The sequence below is a fragment of the Rhinoderma darwinii genome, unplaced genomic scaffold (assembly GCF_050947455.1).
Source record: "Rhinoderma darwinii isolate aRhiDar2 unplaced genomic scaffold, aRhiDar2.hap1 Scaffold_677, whole genome shotgun sequence".
Classification (NCBI taxonomy): domain Eukaryota; kingdom Metazoa; phylum Chordata; class Amphibia; order Anura; family Rhinodermatidae; genus Rhinoderma; species Rhinoderma darwinii.
In genome coordinates this window covers 45875-57466 of record NW_027464235.1, presented here as the reverse complement: position 1 = coordinate 57466, position 11592 = coordinate 45875, and the positions used below count along the sequence as shown (strand labels likewise).

Below are 11592 nucleotides of genomic sequence, written 5' to 3'. Positions count from 1 at the left end.
CGGCCGGCTGTTGCAGTGTTGCCCTCTCAGGCAACACTGAGTGACTGACTGAGCCGTAATTTCACTGTATAGTTAGATAGAAATCTAATTGTGCTCCCACAATATAAAGAAATTTAATTATAAGGTTCACTGAAATGACAACTGAGTAAAAAGATATCTTTAATAGTAACTAGTTTAAAAACAGGGGTAACACACCACTGTGACATAAGCCCCACCGTGAAAATTAAAAAATGTATTAAACAAAAAAACACTGAGTTATTATGATACCTATATCTCTGTGTTTAAACGATATTTGTAGGAATCAGCATATACCCAGGGCACAACAGTAGTACAAGCCCTAATTGAAGCATAGGTGTCCGACAAAATCGGATCTCCTAACGCTGGGTGTAACACAATATAATTGTCCCCAATGCACACATTCCATAGACATTAAACGACCCTACGCGTTTCAGATACTCATCCTCAGGGGTCCGTATCTTGGTAACTCTGGCCTCATCACCAGCGATATTAGTATTCAACAGCGGATATTCCACTGTGCGTCACGGGAAGATGCACGTATCGATGTCAACGGCATACTTCATTGCAGGCGCTAGGTTACTATAAACGCTAAACTCCACCCATCGTATTCGGCGGCAACACATGAATTGACCAATCACAACACCCTCTCGATTCGTGACACCTGCCCATGTGACCCCCCGCCGTCAGCTGACAGCCAGGGGTCATCATCGGCCGCATCATGCCGAACGCGCAGGCGCAGTGGAAGCCAAGGACGTATCGCCCGGGCTGCCAAACACGAGGAGGTAAGCGCTAAAAGATGATGTGTTATAAGTATATCTTGCGGGACAGTATAACACCGCAAGTGGGCAACCTCACAAAGCAACTCAAGAGTAAATAAACACATATGAGGTGGACGAAGTTGCAGAAGTCCCTATTCCTTAGAAAAACTGACAAAACGATCTCTTTATGTGTTGGCTGATCAGTGTAGCCATCTCAAATAAGTAATGCAAAATGCAGATAAACACTCACCCACCCCAAGGTAAACCACCTATAGGGGGATGGTATCACACATTTAGATAAAACATGTATAATTAGTCTGCTCATTTAAACCTGCTGGTTGTATACATTCCAGTCTATGGATCCATTGCGCTTCCTTCCGTAAAATCAGGTTGTCCCAGTCCCCTCCTCTTTTGGGGGGTCTGACGAGTTCAATTGCTTGAAACTTTAACACTGCTGCCTGGCCTTGGTGTTTAGCATGCACGTGCTTGGATATTGGGGTGTCCCTACCATGGATAATATCTCCAACATGCTCCCTAATACGACGACGAAATTGTCGTGCTGTTTTACCCACATAATTTAGGGGGCATGGGCATGTGATTAGGTAAACTACTCCTGCTGTCTTGCAATTGACATAATCCCGAATATTGTATTTTTTCTGTGTGACAACACTGGTAAAACTATTCCCTTTAAGAATGAAATCACAGGCTTTACAGCTACCACATGTGAAAGTGCCTGGTATTTGTCTATCCAGCCATGTACCCCTAGGTGAAATGGGGTCGAAACAGCTGTGCATGACTCTGTCCCTTATATTTTTCCCTCTCCGATACGTGACAGATGGCCTCTGTGTGATCTGGTCTACTAAATCTATATCAGAACTGAGAATACGCCAATACCTATTCAGTATCTGCATAATGTCATTTTGTTTTGAGTCATAGGTGCCTATGAGTCTGGTAACTTGTTCTTCTTTCCGTTTTTTAGGGACCAGGAGACATTGCCTATCTGCATCCCTTGCTCCCTCATAGGCCTTCCTAATGACACTCTCGGGGAAGCCTCTATCCTTCAATCTTGTTTTGAGTTCCTGGGCCTGGCACTCAAAATCACCCATAGAGCTGCAATTCCTGCGTACTCTCATGAATTGGCCTTTCGGAATGCCACGTTTGAGGGAATAAGGATGACAGCTATTCCATTGCAAAAAACTATTAGTTGCTGTTTCTTTCCGATGTACCTTTGTGCGGATTGTACCTCCTTCCGTTTTTGTGATTTTCAAGTCTAAAAAAGACAGTTCGTTCTCACTGATCTCACATGTAAACCTAAGTCCCACATCATTTTTGTTGAGGGCTGCTACGAACCTATGGAACTCATCTGCTGTAGAGTTCCAGAGAATCAGCACGTCATCAATATATCTAATCCATAATCCAACGGATGAAGTCCAATTGACAAATTTGTCCCCAAAAACAATTGTCTCCTCCCACCAGCCAAGAAATAAATTTGCATAGGTGGGAGCAGCAGGACTCCCCATTGCAGTACCACATTGCTGATGAAAGATCTTGTCTTCAAAAATAAATATATTTTTTTCAAGAACAAACTGTAATAACTGCAAAACAAATTGGTTATGGGCAGCAAACTGTGTACCTCTTGATCCCAAATAATACTCGATCGCTTTATAACCACATTTGTGAGGTATGGATGAATACAACGCCTCAACATCCAGACTAGCCAGGATTGTATCTTTCTCCAGAGAAATACCATCAATCTGTTTCAAGACATCCATGGTGTCACGTACATATGATGTAAGACTTAAGACAAAAGGGCGCAACACCTGATCAACATAAGTACTCACATTTTGAGTTAAATTATTAATGCCTGAAACAATGGGTCTGCCACGTAAGGGAGGATACCCTTTGTGGATTTTGGGCAGGCTATAAAAACACGCCATAACAGGAAATTGTGGGTACAGGAACCCAAACTCTCCTGCACTAATCAAGGATCTGCTCTTTGCATCACTCAGAATGCTCAGCAACTCCTTCTTGAATAGTGCTGTGGGGTTATCCTTTAAAATGGTGTAACAGTTATGGTTAAACAATATGTCCTCACACATTTTTTTATAATCATCCCTACTCATGACCACAATGTTCCCACCTTTATCAGATGCTTTTAGAACGATGTTCTGTTTTTTCTCTAGAGTGGTCAGAGCTAGTCGTTCAGACCAAGACAAGTTGTTATCCATGCCCCTACTGTCCTGACTAAGATTTTTGATCTCATCTCCCACCATATCCACAAATAAATCCACATTGGTAAAATCTCCTATAGGTGGCAGCTTTCTACTCTTCATTTTTAGGTTGGTAAAGGGACCTAGACCTGGAGCTCTTCCAGATTCCTCTAATAACCCCTCCAAGGCTGCAAGGCCTTCCATATCAGACTCTTCCAACCCTAGTTCCATACATTTTTTTCTATTGTGGTGTTTGAAAAATTTGATCCATTTGAGTTTACGAGCAAATAAATTAAGATCTTTTATCCACGAGAAAGAGTCAAATTTAACTGTGGGGACAAAGGAAAGTCCTTTTTCTAATAATGTGTTCTCTGATGCACTCAAATTGTATTCAGATAGGTTAATAATTTGTAGCCTATCCATATTTTTTCCCTTCACTAATCCTTTTGTCCCCTCAGCATATAGCGGGAAATGGGAGGATTGTTGGCTAAAAAATTGTTGCCACTATTAGAAGAGGCTCTACCACGGCCTCTATTTCTACCTCTAGCTCCTCCCCTAAATTTTTGTTTCCCACCGCTACCACCGAAAAATGGGCCCACTCTTTCAGAGTCTGTGGTTTCACTCTCTGATGTGGAAGGGTCAGATTCCCTCGGCCCCCTATTGGTCTGTTGATATTGTTGTTGTTGTGTATGGACAAAATCATACGCTTTTTTCTCCCTAAATTCCTGTAGATCTCTCTGGAATTGGAAGTGTTTACGTTCCTTAAGATGATTGGTGAACCTCTCTAAAGTTTGTTGGAGGATTTTATCCCGTTTATCAAAACCAGGGGTATCTACCAAGGACTTGGCTGCCTCAATCTCTTTTTTAAGCTCAGCACTAATAGAGTCGAACTGAATTTTTTCTTCCTCTACCAAAATCTGCATCAGCCTAAGTGAACTCCCTGTAATCTCCTGTTCCCACCTTTCTTTTATATTAGCAGTTTTTAATCTTAATGCTGGGACAATGGGGACCCTGAGGCCTCTGGGAACTATCTTGTTCTTTAAATAGTTTTCCAGACTCTGGATCTCCCACCAACTTCTAGTATAATCTTTATGCAATCTATTAAGGTTTTTAAAGGTAGATTTAAGAGACGCACCCTGAACTGTATACACCAGTTCACATTCAGAGAAAACGCTTTTAGCCTCACTCATCCACCCTTCTGTGTTTAAATCTGAGAGTGCAAAGGCTGCCAAACGAAATTATTAACTGTATAAATTAAATATAATTTCACTGTATAGTTAGATAGAAATCTAATTGTGCTCCCACAATATAAAGAAATTTAATTATAAGGTTCACTGAAATGACAACTGAGTAAAAAGATATCTTTAATAGTAACTAGTTTAAAAACAGGGGTAACACACCACTGTGACATAAGCCCCACCGTGAAAATTAAAAAATGTATTAAACAAAAAAACACTGAGTTATTATGATACCTATATCTCTGTGTTTAAACGATATTTGTAGGAATCAGCATATACCCAGGGCACAACAGTAGTACAAGCCCTAATTGAAGCATAGGTGTCCGACAAAATCGGATCTCCTAACGCTGGGTGTAACACAATATAATTGTCCCCAATGCACACATTCCATAGACATTAAACGACCCTACGCGTTTCAGATACTCATCCTCAGGGGTCCGTATCTTGGTAACTCTGGCCTCATCACCAGCGATATTAGTATTCAACAGCGGATATTCCGCTGTGCGTCACGGGAAGATGCACGTATCGATGTCAACGGCATACTTCATTGCAGGCGCTAGGTTACTATAAACGCTAAACTCCACCCATCGTATTCGGCGGCAACACATGAATTGACCAATCACAACACCCTCTCGATTCGTGACACCTGCCCATGTGACCCCCCGCCGTCAGCTGACAGCCAGGGGTCATCATCGGCCGCATCATGCCGAACGCGCAGGCGCAGTGGAAGCCAAGGACGTATCACCCGGGCTGCCAAACACGAGGAGGTAAGCGCTAAAAGATGATGTGTTATAAGTATATCTTGCGGGACAGTATAACACCGCAAGTGGGCAACCTCACAAAGCAACTCAAGAGTAAATAAACACATATGAGGTGGACGAAGTTGCAGAAGTCCCTATTCCTTAGAAAAACTGACAAAACGATCTCTTTATGTGTTGGCTGATCAGTGTAGCCATCTCAAATAAGTAATGCAAAATGCAGATAAACACTCACCCACCCCAAGGTAAACCACCTATAGGGGGATGGTATCACACATTTAGATAAAACATGTATAATTAGTCTGCTCATTTAAACCTGCTGGTTGTATACATTCCAGTCTATGGATCCATTGCGCTTCCTTCCGTAAAATCAGGTTGTCCCAGTCCCCTCCTCTTTTGGGGGGTCTGACGAGTTCAATTGCTTGAAACTTTAACACTGCTGCCTGGCCTTGGTGTTTAGCATGCACGTGCTTGGATATTGGGGTGTCCCTACCATGGATAATATCTCCAACATGCTCCCTAATACGACGACGAAATTGTCGTGCTGTTTTACCCACATAATTTAGGGGGCATGGGCATGTGATTAGGTAAACTACTCCTGCTGTCTTGCAATTGACATAATCCCGAATATTGTATTTTTTCTGTGTGACAACACTGGTAAAACTATTCCCTTTAAGAATGAAATCACAGGCTTTACAGCTACCACATCTGAAAGTGCCTGGTATTTGTCTATCCAGCCATGTACCCCTAGGTGAAATGGGGTCGAAACAGCTGTGCATGACTCTGTCCCTTATATTTTTCCCTCTCCGATACGTGACAGATGGCCTCTGTGTGATCTGGTCTACTAAATCTATATCAGAACTGAGAATACGCCAATACCTATTCAGTATCTGCATAATGTCATTTTGTTTTGAGTCATAGGTGCCTATGAGTCTGGTAACTTGTTCTTCTTTCCGTTTTTTAGGGACCAGGAGACATTGCCTATCTGCATCCCTTGCTCCCTCATAGGCCTTCCTAATGACACTCTCGGGGAAGCCTCTATCCTTCAATCTTGTTTTGAGTTCCTGGGCCTGGCACTCAAAATCACCCATAGAGCTGCAATTCCTGCGTACTCTCATGAATTGGCCTTTCGGAATGCCACGTTTGAGGGAATAAGGATGACAGCTATTCCATTGCAAAAAACTATTAGTTGCTGTTTCTTTCCGATGTACCTTTGTGCGGATTGTACCTCCTTCCGTTTTTGTGATTTTCAAGTCTAAAAAAGACAGTTCGTTCTCACTGATCTCACATGTAAACCTAAGTCCCACATCATTTTTGTTGAGGGCTGCTACGAACCTATGGAACTCATCTGCTGTAGAGTTCCAGAGAATCAGCACGTCATCAATATATCTAATCCATAATCCAACGGATGAAGTCCAATTGACAAATTTGTCCCCAAAAACAATTGTCTCCTCCCACCAGCCAAGAAATAAATTTGCATAGGTGGGAGCAGCAGGACTCCCCATTGCAGTACCACATTGCTGATGAAAGATCTTGTCTTCAAAAATAAATATATTTTTTTCAAGAACAAACTGTAATAACTGCAAAACAAATTGGTTATGGGCAGCAAACTGTGTACCTCTTGATCCCAAATAATACTCGATCGCTTTATAACCACATTTGTGAGGTATGGATGAATACAACGCCTCAACATCCAGACTAGCCAGGATTGTATCTTTCTCCAGAGAAATACCATCAATCTGTTTCAAGACATCCATGGTGTCACGTACATATGATGTAAGACTTAAGACAAAAGGGCGCAACACCTGATCAACATAAGTACTCACATTTTGAGTTAAATTATTAATGCCTGAAACAATGGGTCTGCCACGTAAGGGAGGATACCCTTTGTGGATTTTGGGCAGGCTATAAAAACACGCCATAACAGGAAATTGTGGGTACAGGAACCCAAACTCTCCTGCACTAATCAAGGATCTGCTCTTTGCATCACTCAGAATGCTCAGCAACTCCTTCTTGAATAGTGCTGTGGGGTTATCCTTTAAAATGGTGTAACAGTTATGGTTAAACAATATGTCCTCACACATTTTTTTATAATCATCCCTACTCATGACCACAATGTTCCCACCTTTATCAGATGCTTTTAGAACGATGTTCTGTTTTTTCTCTAGAGTGGTCAGAGCTAGTCGTTCGGACCAAGACAAGTTGTTATCCATGCCCCTACTGTCCTGACTAAGATTTTTGATCTCATCTCCCACCATATCCACAAATAAATCCACATTGGTAAAATCTCCTATAGGTGGCAGCTTTCTACTCTTCATTTTTAGGTTGGTAAAGGGACCTAGACCTGGAGCTCTTCCAGATTCCTCTAATAACCCCTCCAAGGCTGTAAGGCCTTCCATATCAGACTCTTCCAACCCTAGTTCCATACATTTTTTTCTATTGTGGTGTTTGAAAAATTTGATCCATTTGAGTTTACGAGCAAATAAATTAAGATCTTTTATCCACGAGAAAGAGTCAAATTTAACTGTGGGGACAAAGGAAAGTCCTTTTTCTAATAATGTGTTCTCTGATGCACTCAAATTGTATTCAGATAGGTTAATAATTTGTAGCCTATCCATATTTTTTCCCTTCACTAATCCTTTTGTCCCCTCAGCATATAGCGGGAAATGGGAGGATTGTTGGCTAAAAAATTGTTGCCACTATTAGAAGAGGCTCTACCACGGCCTCTATTTCTACCTCTAGCTCCTCCCCTAAATTTTTGTTTCCCACCGCTACCACCGAAAAATGGGCCCACTCTTTCAGAGTCTGTGGTTTCACTCTCTGATGTGGAAGGGTCAGATTCCCTCGGCCCCCTATTGGTCTGTTGATATTGTTGTTGTTGTGTATGGACAAAATCATACGCTTTTTTCTCCCTAAATTCCTGTAGATCTCTCTGGAATTGGAAGTGTTTACGTTCCTTAAGATGATTGGTGAACCTCTCTAAAGTTTGTTGGAGGATTTTATCCCGTTTATCAAAACCAGGGGTATCTACCAAGGACTTGGCTGCCTCAATCTCTTTTTTAAGCTCAGCACTAATAGAGTCGAACTGAATTTTTTCTTCCTCTACCAAAATCTGCATCAGCCTAAGTGAACTCCCTGTAATCTCCTGTTCCCACCTTTCTTTTATATTAGCAGTTTTTAATCTTAATGCTGGGACAATGGGGACCCTGAGGCCTCTGGGAACTATCTTGTTCTTTAAATAGTTTTCCAGACTCTGGATCTCCCACCAACTTCTAGTATAATCTTTATGCAATCTATTAAGGTTTTTAAAGGTAGATTTAAGAGACGCACCCTGAACTGTATACACCAGTTCACATTCAGAGAAAACGCTTTTAGCCTCACTCATCCACCCTTCTGTGTTTAAATCTGAGAGTGCAAAGGCTGCCATACCCAGATAAAACGAAATTATTAACTGTATAAATTAAATATAATTTCACTGTATAGTTAGATAGAAATCTAATTGTGCTCCCACAATATAAAGAAATTTAATTATAAGGTTCACTGAAATGACAACTGAGTAAAAAGATATCTTTAATAGTAACTAGTTTAAAAACAGGGGTAACACACCACTGTGACATAAGCAACACTGAGTGACTGACTGAGCCGCACCGTCTTATATAAAGTTCAGACGGAACTTTGCACGTGTCATAGTGGAGCCCTGAGGAGCCAGAGCCAGCTTTCTGACATCATAATGGGGCCTCAGAGATAAAAGCCTGGGCCCAGGCAGTGTTGGTCAGTGCTGCTCAGCAGGCAGCACTGGACTGGACTGGATTACAGCTGATACAAGGTGTGAAGGAACAAGGGGTGGCTGTGGGCATGCACTGGCTGCTGCTGCCAGTGTTTATCTGCATGGCAGCAGGGCATTTGGGCGTTGCCAGGAAGGCGTTTTTATGTAGATTCCTCCTCTTTCAGCACTGCATTGTGGTGCAAGCAAAAGAAGCAAATCCTGTCTGGCTTCCTCTCCGGCCTTTATTCACCTCCCGTGTAGCTGTGAGTGTGTGAGCCTGCAGGGCCCCATGGAATTGCCTAGAAGTAGGCTGAATCGCTGCAAGGGCTGAACAGCAGTATCGGGCAGGCTCGGGCAACGCGCGGCCCGTTCGGGTTATCGCTTCTCGGCCTTTTGGCTAAGATCAAGTGTAGTATCTGTTCTTATCAGTTTAATATCTGATACGTCCCCTATCTGGGGACCATATATTAAATGGATTTTTAGAACAGGGAGATGGAAATAGAGCTTGCTCTGTCCACTCCACGCATTGACCTGGTATTGCAGTATTTCCAGGACCGGTGCACCCTTTCCTTATGTGTTGACTAAAATCAGATTCCAAAAGTGTTTTTTGTGTTTGCCATTGTTTCTGTCTTTCTGAAGGGATCTCCCCTTTTAATCCCATTATTTCAACACCTGTTGGACAATGCATGAGTGATAATGAGCTAATTGATTAAATGCAATTAATGAATACATTGCCACCTCTTGTTTTGTGTCGTCTGTGTGTCTGTGTTTCCGGCATTTCACATTGGAACAGCTCATTCACCTTCCTTGTCTTCTCTCCGCCCTCCCTTTTAGGTAAGTTAAAGAGCTGCACCTGAGCCAGCCACTGATTGATGCAGCACCACAGTCAAATAGTGGAGTGGAGTAGGGGAACAGCAAACAGCCATTAAAGCCGCCCGCCCGCCCGCCACAATGGACCTACCTGTGTACACTAGATGGATGTGATGGAATGTACTGTCGTCCCTACATTTCAAGAAGGAGTAAGAATTGCAGTTGCAACAAAGCCTTGCTTGCCTACAAAGAGAGCAGCAATTTGGATTTGTTACTATGTTACCTAGAAGAATAACAAACTGTGCAAGGATGGAGGTTGTAGGAGCAAGGAGAAGTTGTCTGTAAAGTTGGTGAATGCTTATTTTCCATTTTGCAGTCCCTTGTCTCCCTCTTGTGGCGTCCTGGAGGCAACTAGCTGTGCAAAAAAAGACAGCCTGGCGGCCGGCTGTTGCAGTGTTGCCCTCTCAGGCAACACTGAGTGACTGACTGAGCCGCGCCGTCTTATATAAAGTTCAGACGGAACTTTGCACGTGTCATAGTGGAGCCCTGAGGAGCCAGAGCCAGCTTTCTGACATCATAATGGGGCCTCAGAGATAAAAGCCTGGGCCCAGGCAGTGTTGGTCAGTGCTGCTCAGCAGGCAGCACTGGACTGGACTGGATTACAGCTGATACAAGGTGTGAAGGAACAAGGGGTGGCTGTGGGCATGCACTGGCTGCCGCTGCCAGTGTTTATCTGCATGGCAGCAGGGCATTTGGGCGTTGCCAGGAAGGCGTTTTTATGTAGATTCCTCCTCTTTCAGCACTGCATTGTGGTGCAAGCAAAAGAAGCAAATCCTGTCTGGCTTCCTCTCCGGCCTTTATTCACCTCCCGTGTAGCTGTGAGTGTGTGAGCCTGCAGGGCCCCATGGAATTGCCTAGAAGTAGGCTGAATCGCTGCAAGGGCTGAACAGCAGTATCGGGCAGGCTCGGGCAACGCGCGGCCCGTTCGGGTTATCGCTTCTCGGCCTTTTGGCTAAGATCAGAGTTTATTGCTCTGGTCTTGGTCAGGGGGTGCGGGTTTTCCCTTGGGAGGAACCAGAGTGGTGATCGTTCTGTGATCGTGGATCGGCAGGTATAGTCAGCATGGATGCAGCAAGGACAACACCGGTGGAGAGAACCATACGAATTAAGGTAGACCCAAGTGATTCTGGTAAGAACACCGTTGAATTTGTTGGAAGGAAGCTGGTGGTCGACATGGCAGGTATCCCTCTTTATAAATTATTCTGCGTGCAAGAAAACAGAAAGCAAGGATTGTATGATGTGTCCTTTCAAGAAGAAAATGACTGTTTAAATTTCTATGAAGCCTTAAAAGTGAATGCTAACTGTGAGGTTTTGAAAAATGTCTCTTTTGTGCCTCTATTTGCTATGGGAGAGAGGGTACTATTTGTACATGTCTTCAACCCATTTACCCAGCTGGACTTAATCAAGAACTTTTTGAGTTTATATTGCACCAGTGTGAAAGGGGGAACCAAAATGACCAGCTCATTGAAAGTGTTCAATGGAACTTATAAATTTTTCGTCCAGTTTAAGCTGGACCCGGATTGTATTGGTGGAGTTAAGAGCCCTCCATTGTCCTTTTCCATTGCTGGCTATAGAGGATATTTGTATTATCAAAATATGCCAAAATTTTGTCGGTTCTGTCACCAGTTTGGTCACACTAAGGAGTGCTGCCCTGGGGTGAAGGTGTGCAGGAATTGTAAGCTGGCTGGACATGAGGCAGGTGCATGTACGGAACCCCGATCGTGTGATTTGTGTGGTGAAGTGGGGCACCTGTATAGAGATTGCCCAGTGGGCAAGAAGAGAAAGGAGAAAGAGGAAAAGGAAAGAGAGGCACAGAGACAGAAGAATATCCAGAAGCAAGAGGAAGCCAATGAGAGGTTAAGGATAGAAAGGGAGGTGGAGGAGCAAAGGCAGAAAGAAATCCTTGATGCAATATTGGCTGAGGCTGAGCGAGATAGCACGCAGGTGCAGGCAATTGAGGAAACTTTCATTGAG

The 11592-nt window shown here is 43.2% G+C and overlaps 1 non-coding gene across 1 annotated transcript; it reads left to right on the top strand.

The window, feature by feature from the left end:
• The first annotated feature begins 9125 nt into the window (after window positions 1-9125).
• Window positions 9126-9316, top strand: LOC142728441 (U2 spliceosomal RNA). Its single transcript, XR_012877586.1, has one exon. It is a non-coding gene; the product is annotated as a U2 spliceosomal RNA (small nuclear RNA).
• Window positions 9317-11592: the final 2276 nt, after the last annotated feature.